The sequence below is a fragment of the Microcebus murinus genome, chromosome 25, assembly GCF_040939455.1.
Source record: "Microcebus murinus isolate Inina chromosome 25, M.murinus_Inina_mat1.0, whole genome shotgun sequence".
Lineage (NCBI taxonomy): Eukaryota > Metazoa > Chordata > Mammalia > Primates > Cheirogaleidae > Microcebus > Microcebus murinus.
The window spans coordinates 4,589,421-4,611,295 of NC_134128.1; the positions used below are offsets into that span (position 1 = coordinate 4,589,421).

At 39.9% G+C, this 21,875-nt stretch overlaps 1 protein-coding gene and 1 long non-coding RNA gene across 3 annotated transcripts in view; both read right to left on the reverse strand.

Annotated features, from left to right (window-relative positions):
• RAB18 (RAB18, member RAS oncogene family) overlaps positions 1-21,875 on the reverse strand; it is a 180,064-nt gene that overhangs the window by 125,940 nt on the left and 32,249 nt on the right. The window lies entirely within an intron of this gene.
• On the reverse strand, positions 1,197-20,884 carry LOC109730049 (uncharacterized). Of its 2 annotated transcripts, none has more exons than XR_012914886.1 (4): positions 19,484-20,026; positions 7,596-7,882; positions 4,169-4,397; positions 1,197-1,754 (listed from the first exon to the last, which is right to left on the reverse strand). It is a non-coding gene; the product is annotated as an uncharacterized LOC109730049 (long non-coding RNA). The 2 variants fall into 2 exon arrangements; XR_012914885.1 differs by lacking the exon at positions 19,484-20,026 and adding an exon at positions 20,729-20,884 and having other exon boundaries at positions 1,199-1,754.

Consider the following 21,875-nt stretch of genomic DNA (forward strand, 5'->3'; position numbering starts at 1 on the left):
TTGGTTTTTTCGTTTTTTTGCTATAAAGGCTATTATTAAGACAACTAGAAAGATATGAATAAGATCTGAAGATTATATATTTTAATTTCCTGTTTTTGATAATTATACTACAGTCTATATTATGTGCCTATTCATAGTTATCTAGAAACAGAGGAGAAGGGGGAGAAAGGAAATGTAGTAACATGTTAACATTTGGGGAATGACACCCAGAAAGTCTCTGTACTATTCTTATACTTTTCCTGTAAGTCTCAATTGTCAAAATAGAACATTTCTAAAAAGAAAATAAATGTTTAAAAATATTAACAAATTATAACCCATTGAACAAAAGAAACCATGAATCTATACTGATACAAGTAAATGAATTAATTGAAGGTTTGATGAAGAACAGAGATATTTACATAGTCTCAACTTACCTCTCAAGGAGATACTAATTAATTACAAGGTGAAAATGTAATTAGAGAGGAGAAACCCAGCAGACACCACCGTCAGTGACCAATGCTAACGTCACCAATGCTACATCAAAACTGTAGATCACAGGATGGGATGCAATGAGCAGATCACAAGATCATGGCTGTGATACTCTTGCCTGTATGGTCCAAATCTAATCATAAGAGAACATCAGAAAAACTCAATTGAGGGAACATTTTATAATACATTACTGGACTTTAATCTTCAAAAGATTCAAGGTCATGAAGGTCAAGGAAAGACTGAGGAACTGTTCCAGACTGAGAGAGTCTAAAAAATGTGACAACTAAATGCCATCCATGGATTTGAATGAGATCCTTTTGCTATAAGGGACATTATAAAGAATTAATAAAGCTTAACAAGAATATGAGAATTAAATGGTAGACTGTATTAATGTTAACTGTCTGATCATAAGGTTGTATTGTAGTTATATAGAATTTTCTGACTTATAGGAACACCCACCAAGGAAATCAGGAGTGATGGTATAATGTCAGCAATTCACTCTCAAATGGTTTGGCAAGAAAAGTTCTTTGTACTAAAACTTAGAACTTTTCTCTAATTTTAAGGCTATTTCCAAACTATTAATCATAAATAAATAAATAAATAAATAAATAAATAAATAAATAAATAAATAGAAAACAAACAAAAAGGTGAAAAGCCTTGGGTAAGCCTTATTTCTCCATGAGGAAAGATCTTATATAAATCAGTGTTTAAAATTAAAATTATGTAAGTTTGACGGCACTTTAACAATTATAATACATTTAAACATTTACAATGACTACAGTACCAGTACAACAAAATAATGTCCGTGTAAATATCACTATATAGAATGATAAAATTTATAAAATACAAATAAGCCATCAATTAATGCCACTGAAGTATTAATGACAACTTGGTCATTTGGCCATTTAAACAGCTGACATTTGGGCAGTTTGAGTATGTAAAACTACCTAATATTGGTTTTCATTTGAAAGATCCATTTAAAAGTTAGCTAAACAGGCCAAGAAACATTGTTTAAAACACTATATAAATTTTCAGCAGACATATATGATACAAAAATATTTTCCTTTAATAAAGATTTCCATGTGTTATATATTAAATGAAAAACAATTAAAGTGTCATATAAACAGACCAGTAATAAAATTTTATCTTTCAGATCATATAATTTTTCTTTAAAATCTGTACATATTCCCGTGATGCTTTCCAAACTAGATCTTGATTTAGATTGGATTCGTCAGTAGATCCTACAGGAGAAGCTATATAGGATTCAGTTTCCAATTCAGCAGCAGCTGAAAGGAAAAAGAGAGAATTAGATTCTTTATCTATTTCACAAATAATGAAGTGAAAGTCAGTAAAAAAGAGTTGAGAACTTTATCAGCCTTAGTAAGAATGAAAATATGTATACACAACTACAATACAAAATTACTATTAAATATAATGTGCCCATAGTTGTACACTGAGTTAATTATCATTGTGGTTAAGACACCATGACAGGTATAAAACAGGGCACTACTGGAGCACACTGAAGGGCCATCTATCCCAGTTTTGTGTCCATATTGTAGGCTTTTTGGTGGAGGCAAGGTGTAGGTTGATACCTGGAGGACAAGGAACAAGTGTGGCAGATGGAGGGAAGAAGCAAGTGCAAAGAGCTGGAGGTGAGGAGGACACTGGGGAACTCTGAACAGTCCAGTCCGGCCAGATTCCAGAGCAAAGGGGCAGAACACAGTCAGTGGCAGGAGACAAGGCTGAGTAACTGGACAATAACGAAATTGACATGGGTGTTTTTATCCCATGCTAAGGAATCTAGAACTTTTCCCTGGGGGGAAAGTAAACCAAAGACAAAGTAAATGACTGGAGATTTGTCAAGTGACTGCTTATCAACTGTAATTGCTCAACTAAATATTACTAGATAAGTCTGGGGTCTTCTGGCCTTAAATCACTACCATAAACCTGAGAAACTGATGATGCCTTTGCTGAAAACAGTGTTCGGTGTGCTGGCTGACAGCTCCACAGCGATGGCAGAAGTGAAGAAAGTGCAGAGCCAGAAATGAAGAGAAGCATAGGCTTCTTGAGAGTTTTTTAAAACTATGAAACATGAGGAATTAATGAGGCATAAGTATACTCTTCATGATGTTTATGTTTTCACATCCTTCATAAGATGTAAGAAAAAATATTTAACGTATTATCTATTTACCAAACAATGAAAAAAAGGGATGTCATTTGCTACTCACAGCTTATTTGAGAAATCAATTAATCTAAATTTAAGTCATATATTTTGGCAACATACCTTCTTCTAGTTCTCTAGTTATGTTTTTTTCTAATTCATTTTGAGATCTCCAGAAATGGATTCTTACTCTCAGTGAAATCACATGGTTGGATTGGAAGGTGCCTGTTACATCTCCAGGGGAGACAGGGACTATATGTGGCTTGACATTTAATTCTGAGTAGGAAGAATATAATTGATTAACTGATTCTCTTTGATACTACTTGCTATTTAAGCACACTTGATATTATTTCTATCTTAGTCATCAATCATTCAAATGATGACAAGATAGACATAAAGGAATTTCATTTAAAAATTTAAATATCTGCTTAATTTAACTACTTAAAAATTGCTGCTTAAAAATTACCCAGCAATGAACACAGTTTACAAAAAGTGAGATAAAAATGGTTTAAGTACAACAACAATTAAGGATGTACTCTTACGTAAGAAAATGACAAAACTTTTAACTTAAAAGAGACAATAATGTGTTTAGTGTTACAGGTTTATTTAATTCATAAGAAGTGTTTAAGGCTGGGCACAGTGGCTCATGTCTGTTATCCTAGCACTTTGGGAGGCTGAGGTGGGAAGATCACTTGAGACCAGGAGTTCGAGACCAGCCTTAACAAGAGTGAGACACCCATCGCTATAAAAAAAAACAGAAAAATTAGCTGGGCATCATGGTACATGCATGCTTCTGGTCCCAGCTACTTGGGAGGCTGAGGCAAGTGGATTACTTAGCCCAGGAGTTGGAGGTTACAATGAGCTATGATGACACCACTGCACTCTAGCCTGGGCAACAGAGTAAGACCTTGTCTCAGGAAAAAAAAAAAGTATTTATCCTGGATTTCTTTAAATAATAAACATTCATATGTGTTTGTTATTTAATTTAAAATTTAAAAACTGAGGATAGTGCTTTGATCATCTCCTTAAATGTGTGGATGCCAATCATTCACTTATGATTAGGGATGGAAAACTTCCTGAACCATCTCAAGTGTCATGAACCACAGCCAAACTAAAATCAATTAAAATTTAAGCCAGGGAGGAGTGGGGGCAAGGGCAATATATGCAACCTTAACATTTGTATCCCCATAATATGCGGAAATAAAAAAAAATTAAGCAAAGTATCTCAAAGTATACCTTTAGTTATTGAGCAACACTATTTCATTTCCAATAACTTAAATGCAGCTTTTAAAGAAATTTAAAACGTGTTCATTTTGTTATATTTATTGAATAAAGTTAATAAATGGGTATCTCTTGAAAATGATTGCTGCAGAGACTTACAGAAAACTATAAAACTTCTGTTTCGTTTCTTTATTAACACAGATAATTACGACCTTTACTTAACATGCGTAAGTCAAACAGCTCAGTATTTCACCGAATTAAAAACAAAAATTATACTAGAAACATGAAATTCAAAGGAAGAAAGATAACATAACTCACCTTGGTCAAGTAGTTCTCCATGCTGTTATTTGAAGTCTGTGGGCTTGAGGTAGGGATCACTAAATTTTCTTTTGGAATAAGTTTTCTGTTGAGAACTAAACTATTACTAAGATTTCCAACACAAGGTGACTCTAGGACTGGCTTCATAGCAAGAGTGGTGAATAAAGATCTGGTCTGCTGTTTCTCCACAAGCAGTTTGGTACTGACCTCTGCTACCTTCTCATTAGTTCTATGAAGATTACAAGAGACAAATGCTTAGTATTTCATGTTTCTCTAAATGATTCCTAAATGACTTGCATTTTTTAAAAAGTTCCCATAAGAGTAAACAAAATTTTCCACTAAGTCATTTTTTTTAAATACTGAAAATGTGTCAGAGCATACCTACTGTGTGTAATTATAGTTTAAAAATCGTTCTAAAGAAGTACCTATATTTCTAGGGGGATTTCTTTTTTTTTTTTTTTTTTTTTTTTTTGAGACACAGTCTCACTTTGTTGCCCAGGCTAGAGTGAGTGCCATGGCGTCAGCCTAGCTCACAGCAACCTCAAACTCCTGGCTCAAGCAATCCTCCTGCCTCAGCCTCCCAAGTAGCTGGGACTACAGGCATGCGCCACCATGCCCAGCTAATTTTTTGTATATATATTAGTTGGCCAATTAATTTCTTTCTATTTATAGTAGATACGGGGTCTCGCTCTTGCTCAGGCTGGTTTCGAACTCCTGACCTCAAGCAATCCGCCCGCCTTGGCCTCCCAGAGAGCTAGGATTACAGCCATGAGCCACCTCGCCCGGCCTCTAGGGGGATTTCTAACAAAGTAACTCAAACAAAGTGGGAAGAGGAGAGAAATGACTATCAATGATGTATGAGTTAAGAGGTAACACCTGTTGCCTTCTGGAATGGCTCTACTTCTAAGATTCTTAAGGATGCCATTAGAAATACTTACGATTAACTATGTGCAATGATTAATATGTTAATTTGCTTGACTATAATAACCATTTCACTACGTATAAATATATCAGAACATCATGTTGTACTCCTTAAGTATATATAATAAAAGATTAAAATTTTAAAAAACCTACAAATGCTTTTATTTAGTAAACCAGCTCAGAGATTTTTTTTAAAAACTATCCCTCAAAGACATTTTCATCACCATTATACACATCACCCATTATGTGGGAAAAATTAGGCATTGGTACTGAGGATTAATTCAGAGCAACAACTTCTATGGAGGAGAATGAAATAGCTGAGATGGTGTTAAAAAAAAGAGCTAAAAAGCAGCTCCAAAGGTAATTAGCTCCTAACACTGCTACTCAAGCATCAGAGGTGGAATCTGCCATTTCTATTTTCCACACATCCCCTCAGCCTGTCCAGGGTATTATATTTAACAACTTTGTGAATTATACGTCCCTTCATCCCTACCTTAATCATTCCCTATTTTACAAGTGTGACTTTATGTTGAGTGGAAACACTATAAAGGATAGTTTGTCTCAAGGCACCCTCTAGTGGCAATACCAAAGATCACAATCAAGGAAAGTTATTTACCAAGTGCCAGAACCTGCTGAGAGTACTATAGTGGTACTTGACTCTTTCGGTCTAAGTTGTAATCTTCAAGAAATAGTTAAACTCATTAATATTTTCATTTAGGGGAATTCTAAACATTCTGTTTAAACCATAAAGCTTCGAAAATCCGCAGTTTAAATATTAATAGATCAGACTAACTGCATGAGACATTTAAGGGGGGAAAAAGCCATATAAAATGAAAAAAAAAAATGGGGAGAGATGAAAAACTGTCCTATACTAACATTTTTTTTTTTTTTTTTTTTTGAGACAGAGTCTCGCTTTGTTGCCCAGGCTAGAGTGAGTGCCATGGCGTCAGCCTAGCTCATAGCAACCTCAAACTCCTGGCTCAAGCAATCCTCCTGCCTCAGCCTCCCGAGTAGCTGGGACTACAGGCATTCGCCACCATGCCCAGCTAATTTTTTGTATATATATTAGTTGGCCAATTAATTTCTTTCTATTTTATAGTAGAGACGGGGTCTCGCTCTTGCTCAGGCTGGTTTCGAACTCCTGACCTCGAGCAATCCGCCCGCCTCGGCCTCCCAGAGAGCTAGGATTACAGGCTATACTAACATTTTAAAGGTAAGTTCAGGCCTGGTGTGGTGGCTCATGCCTGTAATCCTAGCACTCTGGGAGCCCGAGGCAGGTGGATCCTTTGAGCTCAGGAGTTCCAGACCAGCCTGAGCAAGAGCAAGAGCAAGACCCAGTCTCTACAAAAAATAGAAAGAAGTTAATTGGACAGCTAAAAATATATAGAAAAAATTAGCCAGGCATGGTGGCGTGTGCCTGTAGTCCCAGCTACTTGGGGGGGCTGAAGCAGAAGGATTGCTTGAGCCCAGGAGTTTGAGGTTGCTGTGAGCTTGGCTGATGCCATGGCACTCTAGCCCGGGCAACAGAGTAAAACTCTGTCTCAAAAACAAAAAATAAATAAAGATAAGTTCATTTACTAACATCATTTTGCAAAATTATATTATCTAGTTAGGTTTCACTTCCCACCAGTCTCATGAAATTGTCTCACTAAAAATGAGGCTTTCAAGGCAAATTAATGAGCTTAATTTATTTTCTCTGATTCTATGTTTTGACTTACTTGCTTAGTTTAGTTGCCAATAATTTTCTAAATTTTAATTCTTCTAGATAGAGTTGCTTGTATTTTTCCAACTCCACTTTATTAAAGGCTTCTTGAGAAGTTTTCATTTTGGAGAGCTCAGATTCTAGATCTTTAATTCTGAGTTCCATCTGACTTCTTATTGAAGCAATATGATTCTCCCTTAACTGCTCTAAGTTTTCTTGAGATGCTGCTTGTGTCTTAAACAAATTAAAAGAATACATTTTTTAAAGTAACTATAACCTGAATTTATATATTTGTTTCCTTTAGTTTTGAGACAGTGATTCAGAGAACAATTTTAAATAGGTGAAAAAAGTTTAAAATATTTATCATCAATATCAAGTAAATTGATAATTTAACTCAGAATTAAATCTGAATTATAAAAAAATTTCAATGATTCTTAATGTTAGTACTCAAGTAATCTGATAATTCAAAGACTTAAAAGAATCTATTTGAATTAATTTAAAATTTTACAAACTGAATAATGTAACTTAAGAACACTCAAGAGTACACTATAATTTCTAAACCACAATTTTTTCTTTTCCTAATAGTCTTGTTTTATGCCAACCGGTCTTAATAATCAAATGATTCTCTAATGATAATCACTATTCTGAAAGATCAATTTAGTTGTAATAATGTTGGAAATGGAAATATTTAAAGGGAGAAACAGATGCCACCTTCTAAAATCTACAAAACAAACACATACAATGTGCATATCCAAAATATAATTTACAGTGAAATGAGTGAAAGCACATTACAGATAAACTAACCTGTAAATATAAATTGACTTCTTTTAATTTTTCTACTATATCCTGTCTTGCTTTCTTCAATCTCCCATTTATACTGTTCTACTTGACCAAGTTCTACCATATTCATTTCTATGACTTTTGAGGTCTACTGCTTCTTGTTCCAACTTTGTTTTATTCTTCTGTAGTTTTTCACATTTCTTCTGTATTGTTTTCATAGATAATAATTCCTGTCGAAGAGTTTGATTCTTTGTATCCAGATGCAGACATTTTGAAGATGCAGTTTCCAGTTCTGCTGTAAGATCATCAATCTGCATGAATAAAATAATACAGTTTGGTAATGAAGGAAGTAGGCTGAGAACAGTCTAACACAAAAGCAATGACAAATTTAGAAATACGTTCAGTTTCAAGAAAATGTTATCTATACTCTAACGGATTCTTCAAATGTGGACCCTTAAATTACTCAGAAAATAAAAACAAGGTTAAAGCCACCAGGAGTTACAAAAATATATTCTTTACTTTCATCATTTTTGTCACCAACATTTGCACCTGATCTTAGACTTTTATTTTGCTATTATTATTTCACATCTTTCCTCCTTAAAATGTCTCTAAGTCACCTCTTAGTAAAATGTCTCTTACCCTTACTTCCATCATGACTGCCCATAACTTCTAAAGACGTTTTAGGGACATCATATTCAGTTATTTAGGCCTGAGTCAACACATGGCTCCCAGAATAAGACTCTGAAAAGATGACTCTAATTACAAATATGAACTATAAAGCAATAAGCCTTTCCCTGAATTGCAAATGTTTTATGCTAATTTGAATTGCATTCCAAGGAATGACAATTCTCAAGGTTATGGAGCAATCATGTGTCCCAGTATAGAAGTTTAGTGACATGATCCATACGTTTTCTCAAAAAACTAAAATGCCTTAATTCAATAGCACTATCTTGTAGTCCTTTGCTATTTTAAACAAAATAACAGAGCACACTAAACAACAACAAAAATGTGTTGGAAATCAATGGGATTCAGTTGGAAAGAACTACTTTCTTTTAGATGTAATGATTGTTCGATTATTTTAAAAGTGAGTGTGGTAGTGGTTTTAAAACATGTCTATGAATTGACATTTCTCCCATGAAATTCCCTCTCCTGAATATGAGCTGGCCTTAATAACTGGTTTCTACAGAATACAACATGGTAGAACTGCTGTGAGACTTCTAAAGCTAGGTTAGATCACATCAGAAAATGATACAAAAAAAAAAAAAAAAAAGAAAATGATACAGCTTCCACCTGACTTTCTCTCTCTAGGGAAGCTTGCCCTTAGAATCTAGCCACCATAGTGGTAGGATGGCCAAGCCACATGGTGAATCCTCATGCAGGTGTTCCAGCTGACTGCCCCAGCTAGAGTCCCAGCCAAAAGCCAGCTTCAACTGCAAACATGGGATTCCAGTCCCCAGTTTCTAGTCACCCCAGCTGATGCCAGCAGAGAAAAATGAGCTGGCCCCACTGAGACTTGCCTAAAACTGCAGATTGTAAACAAAAGAAATGCTGTGAGACACTGAACTTTATACAGCAATGAATAACTGGTACAAAGACTAACATTAATATGGGGTGCTACTATTAAAAAAAAATCTAAAACATGTAGGATGCCTTTGTTACAGGAAGTTGATGAAAGCTGAAGGGAACTAGAGAAGAATAAGAATGAAAATCAAGGGTGAGTGTAGTGGCTCACACTGTAATCTGAGCACTCTGGGAGGCCAAGGCAGGAGGAGCTCTTCAGCTCAGGAGTTCGAGACCAGCCTAAGCAAGAGTGAGACCTTGTCCCTACTAAAATTAAAAAAATTAGCTGGGCATGGTGGCACATGCCTATAGTCCCAGCTACTTGGGAGGCTGAGGCAAGAGGATCACTTGAGCCCAGGAGTTTGAGATTGTAGTGAGCTATGATGGCACCACTGTACTCTAGCCCAGAGAAACAGCACAACACTCTGTCTCGATCCTTTTGTAGTTAAAAAAAATAAATAAATAAATAAATAAATAAAGAATGAAAATCAAAAGGGCTTCAAAGAGACTAATACTAGAAGCCTGATGGCCCTTGAAGATGCCAACAGGAGAGTCTCAAGGCCAGAAAATGATACTGAAACTTCATGAAAATGAAAATGATACTGGAGGAAAGGGCACTGTTGCTGCATAGCAGCTGAAAGCAAAGTCAAAGTGAAAGACAAGCTCAAGACTGGGCACGGTGGCTCACACCTGTAATCCTAGAACTCTGGGAGGCCAAGGCAGGTGGATCTCTCAAGGTCAGGAGTTCGAAACCAGCCTGAACAAGAGTTAGAAACCATCTCTACTAAAAACAGAAAGAAATTAATTGGCCAACTAAAAATATATAGAAAAAAATTAGCCAGGCATGGTGGCGCATGCCTGTAGTCCCAGCAACTCAGAAGGCTGAGGCAGGAGGATCGCTTAAGGCCAGGAGTTTGAGGTTGCTGTGAGCTAGGCTGATGCCACAGCACTCTAACCTGGGAAACAGAGTGAGACTCTGTCTCAAAAAAAAAAAAAAAAAAAGATAAGCTCAAGAAAGAGTATTAAATATAAAGGGGAAGCAGGGCTTCCTGGTTTGAAATATCTGTTTCCCATTTGTAGCTTCCTCATGTCAAACTGCCAAATGCAGGTGGTCCCTGACATAACAACTTTTCAACTTTACAATGCCACAAATGCTGAGTGCACTCCTTGACTTACAAAGGGGTTAAGTCTGGACAAGCTCATTATAAACTGAAAATACGGTAAGTTGAAAACATACTTCCAACTTCCAACATTTTCACCTATGATGGTTTATCAGGATATAACTTCACTGTAGGTCGAGGGGTATTACTAAAATCAATGGCCTCTGGGAGAAAATCAAATGGCTGCCAGGAAAACATGCTCTAAAGAGGAAGCCAAGTCCATGACTGTAAACTCCTTTGTTAAGACCTCAGAAAGATTTACCATGATGCCTCAAATTCCCTTAAGGATTTTAAGGATTTAATTTAAGGATTTTAAGAATCTTTTTATAAAATTTAATTTAATGTTTCTTTGATAGAGACAGGGTCTTGCTATGTTGCCCAAGCCGACTATTCCTTGTTGTTAGTATACTCTGTTTATTGTTTATAATTTATATGTAAATTGATGTGCTGGAGTATCTCATACTTTTTAATAGCTACATGAGATTTAAGTATTCCATTGTGTAAACTTATAATTTTTATTTTTTTATTTTTACATTTTTTTTAGAGACAGAGTCTCGCTCAGTCACCCAGGCTAGAGCGCAGTGGCCTGATCATAGCTCACTGTGGCCTTCAACTCCTAGGCTCAAACAATGTTTTTGCCTCAACATCCCAAGTAGCTGGGACTATAGCCATGTGCCACCATGCCCTGCTAAATTTTCTTATTTTTTGTAGAGGTGGTGTCTCATTATGTTTCCCAGGCTGGTCTCAAACTCCTGGCCTCAAGCAAGCCTCCTGCCTCAGCTTCCGAAAGTGCTGGGATTACAGGTGTGAGCCACTGCGCCTGGCCCTGGTACAAGAGTCTTACAGTCACTGTCCTAGTACAGCTTCACAGAAAGCCCAAAGTGAAGAGCATATCTCAAAAAGACTTCTGAAAGAAGCTTTTCTAATGACATAAACCCCAGTAAAATTCACAGGAGACTCAAAGTTTTTAAGAGAATTGCAGTAGCAATAACACTGCTTGCTAGCTTAGACTAAAATAGTAAAAATGAAAAGAGGCCTTTGGACCTCAAGTTCCACAACTTAGCTGCAAACTCAGGTGATTGCTTATGAACAGACAGAACAAAGAGCCCAGAGGATATGGTGAAGAGCTGCAGAGAGTGAGTCCCATGTTTAGGACTAAGTCATAATCAAAGAAGTAGAAGCCAGCATCAGGCTGTACTTCAGAACTAGTAAGAGTTAGTGCCTCCTGTGGGCCTCCCATTTTCCCTCTATTCAATGTGAGAGTCTTCAGCAGTTCAGGAGAGCGTTGGGTATGTGGGTGGTAGGCAACTGGGTCCTCTAGTTCTTAAGTCTTCATATTAAAAGGAATTGCATTCAAGGGCTTATACTCTAGAAACCACAACCCAGGTAAATCATTTCCATCTAGACCTGATAAAAGTGGTAAGATCCTGCACTTCAAGCCCGAGTCTGATGCCATAATAACTAGGGGTACTAATAATAATAACTAGGGGTACATAATAATTGGGGTACTAGGTAGGAATGAGTATATTTTTGAAGTGGGAGGAATATTTTAAAAAGGGTAGCCTAACTTTAGGTTGTGCTGGTTAAAATATATATATCTATACATTCTTTATAATTCATCGCATAGATTGAAATGCCATCAAGATGGTTGATTGGTGGCACTGATCACTCACCTCCTCCACAAAGAAGGACCAACGCTGTGAGTAGATAACTACACACTGGCCGGGCGCTGGGGATCATGCCTGTAATCCTAACACTCTGGGAGGCAAAGGCGGGAGGATCACTCAAGGTCAGGAGTTCCAGAATAGCCTGAGCAAGAGTGAGAAACTGTCTCTACTAAAATTGAAAGAAATTAATTGGCCAACTAAAAATATATAGAAAAAATTAGCAGGGCATGTTGGCACATGCCTGTAGTCCCAGCTACCTAGGGGACTGAGGCAGTAGTATTGCTTCAGACCAGGAGTTTGAGGTTCCTGTGAGCTAGGCTGATGCCATGGCACTCTAGCCCAAGCAACAGAGACTCTGTCTCAAAAAAACAAAAATTAAAAAAAATTTTAAAAAGGTTTCTGGAAAATTACTAGGATCCACAAACTTTTCCTCCATTCATTAAATAGCAATAGAGTACCTGTATTTTTTTCCCCAGCACAGTGCTAGGAAATGAGGATAAATAAAAAATGTTCTGTCCTTACCTCAATTTTATAAGATTCAGGATACCACTTCTTATTTCATACACCAAGTCATTTTTTACGATTAAAAACCAACCTGCTTGCAATCTGCCAGGCACAGTTCTATGAGCTTCTACACATTCGAGCTCACTTAATATTCACAATAACTATATTATTTCCACTTTAGAGGTGAACACACGGAAGTTAAGAAATTGCGTGAAGTCAAAGAACTAGCAAGCAGCAGAGGAGGGATTCAAATCCAGATCTTTCAAACCTGAAAGCCTGAGTGAACCAGCACACCTACATGCTCCCTGGGATCTGCTCAGCGGTTTACAAAGGGTGACCCCCTGACCAACTGGCAACACCACAACCTACCGTGTTTCCCCGAAAATAAGACAGGGTTTTATATTTATTTTTCCTCAAGAAGACACTCTAGGGCTTATTTTCAGGGGATGTTTTGTTTTGTTTTTTAAGTACGGTACAACAATCTACATTGACTCAAATATAGTTAAGTCATTTTCTTCTGGAACATCATCATCACTCTCCAAACCCCGAATTCCATCCTGAATTTCTTGTGACTCTATTTCCTTTAGAACCATTGGCCCCAATCTCTCATGTCAGGCAATAGAGCTCTCATAGGGCAGATGAGAAGGGCTGCTCGTCTTCTTTACTGCTCTGAGACGAAATGCATGGGTTGTGCAGATACCCTAAAAAGCCATGCCCATCACTAGGTCTTATTTTCGGGGTAGGGCTTATATTATATTTCTAAATGCTTAGAAATCTGGCTAGGGCTTATTTTATGGGTAGGTCTTATTTTCAGGAAAACACAGTAGGAATTCATTACAAATGCAAACTGTCAGGACCCACCCACACCTCTGGGCTGCAGGACAGCCACTAGAGGGTTCTACAGCCCTACCACAACCCTCCGCGTGGTTTCCAGGCATGCCACAGTTTGAGAACCACTGGCCTAAACCTTTTAGACAAATCTTAATGTTAAAAATGAAATGATTACCATTTTGGAAAGTCCAAAATATAAAAGTTTTCTCCTATTTAAAACGACTATAAATAAATCAAAATAACGTTAATTCATTTGCTCACTGCCCACTGCCCACAACGTCTCTCTCCCACACATGACAAAAGGCCTAATCCGTACCCTGATTATACCATGTACAAAAAAGTATATTCTGATGGGCTCTACGGAGAACTGAGCTAAATTCAAAACACGCAAAGAACGCAGAAGTCTGAACTGACTCTTCAGAAGTTAAATCAGAAGCTATAATAGGAAGAGAAAAAATATATTTTGAATATCAGCAGGAGAAGCTTTATAGATCTTGGGCCATAACTCCCTAATCCTATTCACCATGGGCGCAACTCCACATTTTTACTACATCACTTCAACAAATTTCCAATTGCCAAGAAAAGAAGTTACAACCCTCAGAAATATTTGATTCTCAAGATTCAAACTGCTTTGAGTACAAATACAGAGGAACTGTCTTTCAAAAAGGGCGTTTCTATCACAAATGAAGTTAATCAACCCTAATGACACATCAGACCCTCTGACAGCGTCCACCACAGCAAGAGGGGCTAACGTTTCCCTGCCCCACCTACACCTGCCTGTGACAACATCCTCCCAGACACTTCTCTTTGCCAACTCAGGTTCTCAATTTGAGCAGTGTAGCTCTACATGTATTCAAGTTTGCCTATTTCTCATAAGGCCTTTTTGTTGTTGTTAAGGGGACAGAAGAAAGAGTATGAGAAATAAGTATATTCTAGCATGGACCATACCTTGAAATCTACCCTAAACCAAGTAACTCTTTGAAGCTATTCACTTGCATGCTCAAGTCATTAATTTTATAAAGTTCAGGATTTTACTTATTGCAAAAATTGAAAACATAAATGTGAAGATTAAGGAGTACCTAGCCCCAAGGTTGGACCACAGGACAGCCATAAACCTGCCTTAAAATGCTTGATGACCTGATTGTGGCAGGCAAAGGTGAAGAGACCTTCCATGAGGGCAGCCTTTTAATCTGCCTGGCTACTTACAACCACCCACATTTCGATGCCCTCGCTCACCCAAGGGCTGGCAGCACTGCCAAGAATCACCGTACAAGAAGAGCTGGACCCTATTTAATTTCCCTCTCTCAAATTGCCATCAAATCAAATCCCCTGGGAGCCAGCTAGTGGTTCCAAGAAACAAATTACCATTGCTCTCTTCCCCACCCACAAAGTATAACTGAAATAAAAACCCTCTCCAACCACTTAAAGACGTTCTCATTTAGATTTCTGTCCTACCCTTTTAAAAGTCCAGGGTTTTCTTCAAAACATCTTGCTAAATGTAATCATCTCAGCTCATCTTTATTCTCCACTAACACTGCCACTTTTACACCTAAAAATGGGTATTGCTTTTTATCAAAGCAACAGTTATGTTTTTTCATCCCCCTTCCGTAACAGTCAGTAACAAGCAAGCCTGACTAATAGCTCATATCATCAGAGAGAAAAGAATACCCCCATCTTTCATAAGTAAAGCAATATGATAATAGTGTTCTCCTAAAAACAACAGATTAAATGACTTTTCAGGAAAAAAACTTATACATGCCAGAAAATGTTTTCTCCTAAAGCATCTTTTCATAATAGTAGTTAGTAAATAATCTGGCTACATTTACCCACTTCTTTTAAAGAATCAGTAATCCAAGAAAGCAAAGCATACCACTATGCTCAAATACTGCAGTCCCACCTCACATAAGACTTTCAAAAAAACACAAGCCATTAAAAAAGAAAAGTTCAATTATACATAAATCAGGCCAATAAATCTACACTCTGGTGTGGGCTCCTACCCACAAGGAGAACCAGACAGCTGTGTAGTAGAAGTTATGTCTCAAATTACAGGAATATCTCAGAGATATTGCAGGTTACGTTCCAGAAGACCTCAGTAAAATGAATATCACAGTATCAAACGAATGTTTTGATTTCCCAGTGCACATAAAGTTATGTTCATACTATACTGCAGTCTACTGTGTGTGCAATACCATTATGTGCTTTTTAAAAACAATGTACATACATTAATTTTAAAATGCTTTATTATTTTTAACAAATGCTAACAATCATCTGAGCCTTCGTTGAGTCCTAATCTTTTGGTTGGTATAGGGTCTTGCCTCGATGTTAATGGCTACTGACTGATCAGGGTGGTGGGTGCTGAAGGTTGGGGTGGCTGTGGCAATATCTCAAAATAAGACAACAATGAAGTATGTCACATTGATTGACTCGTTCTTTCATGAAAGATTTCTCTGCAGCATGCAATGCTCTTTGATAGCGTCTTATCCACAAGAGAACTTCTTTCAAAATTGGAATCAATTATCTCATACCTTGCCACTGCTTTATTAACTAAGGTTATGCAATATTCTAAATCCTTGGTTCTCAATTCAACAATGTTCACAGCATCTTCACCAGGAGGAGATGCCATCTCAGGAAACTACTTTTTTGGCTATCCATAAGAAATAACTACCCATCCATGCAAATTTTATTATGAGATAACAGCAATTCAGTCACATCTTCAGGCACCACTTCTAATTCTATTAATAGTTCTCTTGCTAGTCCCACCACAGCCGCAGTTACTTCCTTCACTGAAGTCTTCAACCCCTAAAAAGACATGCACGAGGGCTGGAATCTACTTCTTCCAATTTCCTGTTGGTGTTGATATTATGACCTCCTCCTATGAGTCATGAATGTTCTTAATAGCACCTAGAATAATGAATTCTTGCTCCAATGTTTTGAATTTACTTTAACCGGATCTATCAGAGGACTCACTGTCTATGGCAGTTACAGGCTTCCAAAATGTATTTTTTAAATAGTAAGACTTAAAAGTCGAAATTACTCCTTGATCCATGGGCCACAGAACGGATGTTGTGTTGGTAGACGTGAACAAAACATTGATCTCCTTCTACATCTCCATCAGAGCTCTTGTGTGACTAGGTGTAATGTCGATGAGCAGTAATTCTTTTTTTTTTTTCCTTTGCGACAGAGTCTCACTCTGTTGCCCAGGCTAAAGTGCCATGGCATCAGCCTCGCTGACAGCAACCTCAAACTCCTGGGCTCAAGTGATCCTCCTGCCTCACCCTCCCGAGTAGCTGGGACTACAGACATGTGCCACCGTGCCCTGCTAATTTTTTCTATATATATTAGTTGGCTAATTAATTTATTTCTATTTATAGTAGAGATGGGGTCTCGCTCTTGCTCAGGCAGGTTTCGAACTCTTGACCTTGAGCAATCCTCCGGCCTCGGCCTCCCAAAGTACTAGGATTACAGGTGTGAGCCACTGCGCCAAGACAACGAGCAGTAATTCTTTAAAGGGAATCATTTTTTCCGAGCAGCAGGTCTCAACAGTGGGCTTAAAATATTTAGTAAATCATGCTGCAATGATATATTCTATCATCCAGGCTTTGTTGTTCCATTTATACAGCACATGCAGAGTAGATTTAGCATCAGGCTTAAGGGATCTAAAATTTTCCAATGGTAAATGAACATTGGCTTCAACTTAAAATCTTCAGCTGTATTAGTCCCTAACAATAAAGTCAGCCTATTCTTTGAAGCCAAACACTGACCTCTCCTTTCTAGCTATGAAAGTCCTAGATTACATATTCTTCCAATAGAAGGCTGTTGCATCTACACTGAAAATCTGTTATTCAGCGTAGCCACCTTCATCAATGATGTTAGCTAGATCTCACAGGTAACTTGCTACAGCTTCCCCATCAGCACTTGCTGCTTCACTTTGAAATTTATGTTACAGAGACAGCTTTTCCTTAAACTTCATGAACAACCTCTGCTGGCTTCCAACTCTTCTTCTACCACTTCCTCACCTCTCTCCGTCTTCGCACAATTAAAGGCAGGCAGGGCCTTGTTCTGGATCACGCTTTGTCTTAAGGGAATGTCATGGCTGGTTTGATCTTCTGTTCAGATCACTAAGACTTTTTTCTTATCAGCAAGTAAGTCTGTTTTGCCCTCTTGTCACTCATGGGTTCACTGGAGTAGCACTTTTAATTTCCTTCAAGAACTTTTCCTTTACACTCATGACTTGGCTAACTGTTGGCACAAGAGCCCTAGCATTCAGCCTATTTCAGCTTTGGACATGCCTTCCTCACTGAGCTAAATCATTTTTAGCTTTTGATTTAATGTGAGAGACATGCGACTCTTCACTTCAACACTAAGAGGACATTGTAGAGTTATTAACTGCCCTAACTGCCATACTGTTGTGTTTCAGGAAATAGGGAGGCTGAAGAGAAGGAGAGATATACGGAACAATTGATGGGTGTAGTAGTTAGAACACAAAACACACACATTTATCAATTAAGTTCGATGTCTTATACAGGCACAGTTCATGGCACCCCAAAACAATTACAATGGTAACATCAAAGATCACTGATCACAGACCACCATAGCAGACATAATAATGAAAAAGCTTAAAATATTCCAAGAGTTACCAAAATGTGGCAGAGAAACACAAAGAGAGCAAATGATGTTGGGAAAACAGCACTAAAAGACTTGTTACACACAGGGTTGCCACAAACCATCAAATAACGTACAAACTGTTTTGTAAAAACAATGCAGTATCTTCAGAGTGAAGCACAATAAAAGAAGGTATGCTGGTACCAACAATTTCCTTCACTTTAAATTAAGCTCCCCTTTCCTTCCAAATAATCTACTAAATGTTATAATGGTAAATGAGCATTGGCTTCAACTTAAAATCTTTTGATTAGGCATTCATTCACTGAAGACATTCATTGCAATTCTGTCTGAACTGCAATTTCTCCAGAAACAGCTGCTGTACATTGATTTGTATCTTTGTCAGTGAAATGTTTATAATAAGAAAAAAAAAAAAAAAAAACCTGTTTGAAATCTCCAAAAAGCAGCATCCAGTGCACCATCTAGTGGAAGTCAGGTAATATAATTAATTTTAAAAAAGGAAAAAAAGAAAAAACATCTGCAGAAACCCTGAAAACCATCGGGGGTTATGGCTTGAACTAAAGCCTCGGGTAAGAATACAGACAAACATTTTATAAACAGCCAAAATCTCTTTGAATACAGGCAAATATTTTACAAACAGCCAAAATGCCCCACACTGAAGGAGGGCTGGGCTCATCAGAAGAAAGGACTCATTTTCTTTACAAATGAACGGATGATAAAGATGTCTTTATGGAAATTTTTGTTTGGGCGCTATAATTTTTAATTTGACTGGAGAAGGAATGTTAGGTAAAGGTACTAAGCATAAACAGGCAAATAAATGCAGAGGTAGACTGACAGCCTTGTGGAAGAGATGCCTTTGTGTTTCACAAATAAGTTATGTCAAAAGATATATGTAACAAGCAACAAATGTATTAGCCACAAAACAAGAGATACCTTCATGATTAGAACACTTCCATTCAGTAATTCATAAGCCACTTTCACATTCCTGATAATTAAATTTAACACAACAATTCTTTAGAGTTCCCTAAGCTTTGACATCATGCAAGAGGTTGCTCCCACCTACCCATTTAAACCTGCTCTTTGCAAAACCAGTCCTTTGTGTAAAAAAGAAAAAGTTAAAATAAAAATATAAAATAAAGAAAGAAAAAATAAACAATAAACCTGCTCTACACTAACCTCCAAACTTCCTTGCCTGAGTTATTCTAATTAAGAAATTATCTTTCAACCCTTCTATAAATTTACAGTAAAGATTTCCCAAAACAAAGTCAGAAGTTATAACCAAAATACATTATACTTTATTTGTATTTCTTTTAAGCATAGTAATTACTTCCATTTCAATTAATTATTTCACTTCCAATTGAATCAATTGTACCAAAGTCCACTGCTAAGCCAGAGATGCAAACATAAAGTTGTCTCATGTGGAACGCCTCCCAAAATTTAACACAAAGATTTTCACATAGCACTGTTTTGTTCGTTTGGTTTTGCCTGAGTGGAAAATTACCATTCTGATGAAATTCAAACTATCTTAGTAATCTAGGTAGAGGAGAGAAAAAAAAGTCAGAGATACTACCTCTTTACTTGAAAACAATGATGTCCAGCTCTGACTGGTGTACACGTGATCAAATTGGTATGCAAAAGCTTGCCTGATGGTGGGAACCCTACCCAGATCTTGGACTGAATCCGTCACGAGTATAAAATGAAGTAGGAGCCAAGCGACTGGGGTAGAATTCCGTTCACGTCTAGGGCGTTCCGCTCGTGCACCTGTACAACGCGCACGCTGTGCACAGCCTACCTCAGAGGATACAGGGTGGCATGCTGCAGCTGACAGTGCAACGAGATTCTCAACTAAAACACCTAAATGGAAAAAAGTCTGTTTTGTAGACTCAGAAAGGACCTGGACCGAGAGAACACTGTCCAAGGGCCATCACAGTGACATTACTGCTAAAACTCGGTGACCTCCGTCATTCCCTTGCGAACAAATGCTATACTGAGCACGTGAAACACAAGGTAACAGCACTTCAAGGCGCTTCTTTGTGAGGAAATCAAATCACGGAATTAACTGCCCAGGATTTCTCTGCCAAGTATCACCGCGTGAGCAGCAGGTGCATCCCTACAGCCTGGGACAGGGGCTTTTTTTTTTTTATTTGACCGCTGCTTTAAAAATAAGAAAAAAGAATCCCAACCGTACGCCCACATGCAGAGTGACAGGGACGGGTGCCACCCACGACCGTCCTCACCCGCGGCACCCTCGGGAACGACCCCCGTCCTACCGCACGGCCCCGCCTGGGCCCAAGGGAGCTGCGCGGCCGGCGTCCCTGCGCGGGAGAAAAAGCCCCGAACAGGTTCACGCGAAAGGCTGCTTTAATTTTGAAAACAGCTAAATCAGCGAGTAACGTTAACGTGCACGTCCCACACCGGCGCCGTCCCGGCCACCGCGCCGCAGCCCGGCCGCAGCGAAGACGTCTCCTCGCCGAGGGGAAGAGCGGCCGCCGCCCAGCGCTTCTCACCGGCAGTCCCGGCCCCTCGGAGCCGCCCCGGCCCGCGCGGCAGTCCCGCTCCACCTGCCCCGGCCGCCGGTTCCGCGCCGCCGCCCCGCCCCAGCCTGCGGTCCCGCCCGCGCGCCCCCCTCCCCCGCCGGCCCGCCCCCACCGCCGCAAGGTGCCGCCGCCGCCGCCGGCTCCGGGCTGAGGCGCCTCGAGGCGAGCGAGAGAGAGGCGGGCTCGGCTCGGCCGCGGGCGGAGCAGCGAGGGGAGCGGACCCCCGGCCCGCAGCAACCCCGGAGTCTGACCGCGCGACAGCCCGCGGCGCCCCTTACCTGCCCTGGGCGGCCGCGGTCTGCGGGAGGCGCTCGTTCCGGCCCCTGCAGCCCGGGCCCGAGGCAGGAAGGCAGCGACCGTCGCCGCCGCACAGGACAATCCGGACCCGGCGGGCTCCCGCCACCCTGGCCGTCGCAGGATGCATGAGCCCAGCAGGAGGCAGGCCCTCAACTCCCGCCCAGCGAGGAACCTGTTGAGTCCCGCCCTCCGGGAACCGCACTCCGCTTGAGGGGCGGGGCTTCCGTTGGAGGGGCGGAGCGGGGCCGGGGATGAACCGCCCGCGGGGCGTGAGCGCAGCAGGCGCTTTGTAAGAGACCCCTGGTGATCGGCTGCGAAAGGGGTAGGCGTCGCAGACTTAAAGACAGCCTCTCCAGCCGAACTCCCTCATTGGTCAGCACGGGAAAAGAAGGCCGGGCTCTGATTGGTGAGAGCTCGTAGCTCCTCGCAAACAGGGGAGGCTCCGCCCCCGCCCGCCCGGCTCGCCAGCCCAGAGCCGCTCACCTCAGGCGGCTGCGGGGCTGGGCGCCTGGACAGACCGCAGCGCCCTCGGAGAAGCGCGGTGTCCAGGCTCGTTCGCCAGGTGCTAGCTTTCCTACCCGCCGAGAGTCTTTGACTTACGTATGAACTTGGTGAATAAAACCTAAACTTTTACCTCGTTTGGATTCTGAGAGGTCTCCCGGGTGTGTGAAAAATGCAGCGTGAGATTCGGAGGACATCGTCATGCGCCGAGAAAGCGCGTAAAAGGTCTGCACCTCTGGTGACGTGGGCGACCTTGTTTCCTGTTACCTTTCCGTGTTCCATACTGGCGATGTATGGTTTCATAGTTAGGAAAAACAACAATTAAACAATAGGAAAACGAGTCAGATGCGGAGAATGGCGAAGACAAACTTTGGGCACATGCCGGGCACCGAGTCCCGCGGGAGAAGGGATCGCGGTCAGTGTGCTCAGCGTCCCAGGGCTCTGGAGACACAGGACGCGCCGTCGGCCCTTCGCTCGCTGACAGAACTTCACAGGTGTCCTCAGGTGCCCGACACCGTCCTAAGTAACCGCTCTCTCCAACACGCACGCACACGGCGCTACTCGGTAAACAGAATTATTGGAAAACTCCCTGATAGGAAGAATTTAGAATCCAAAGTACAAAATCAA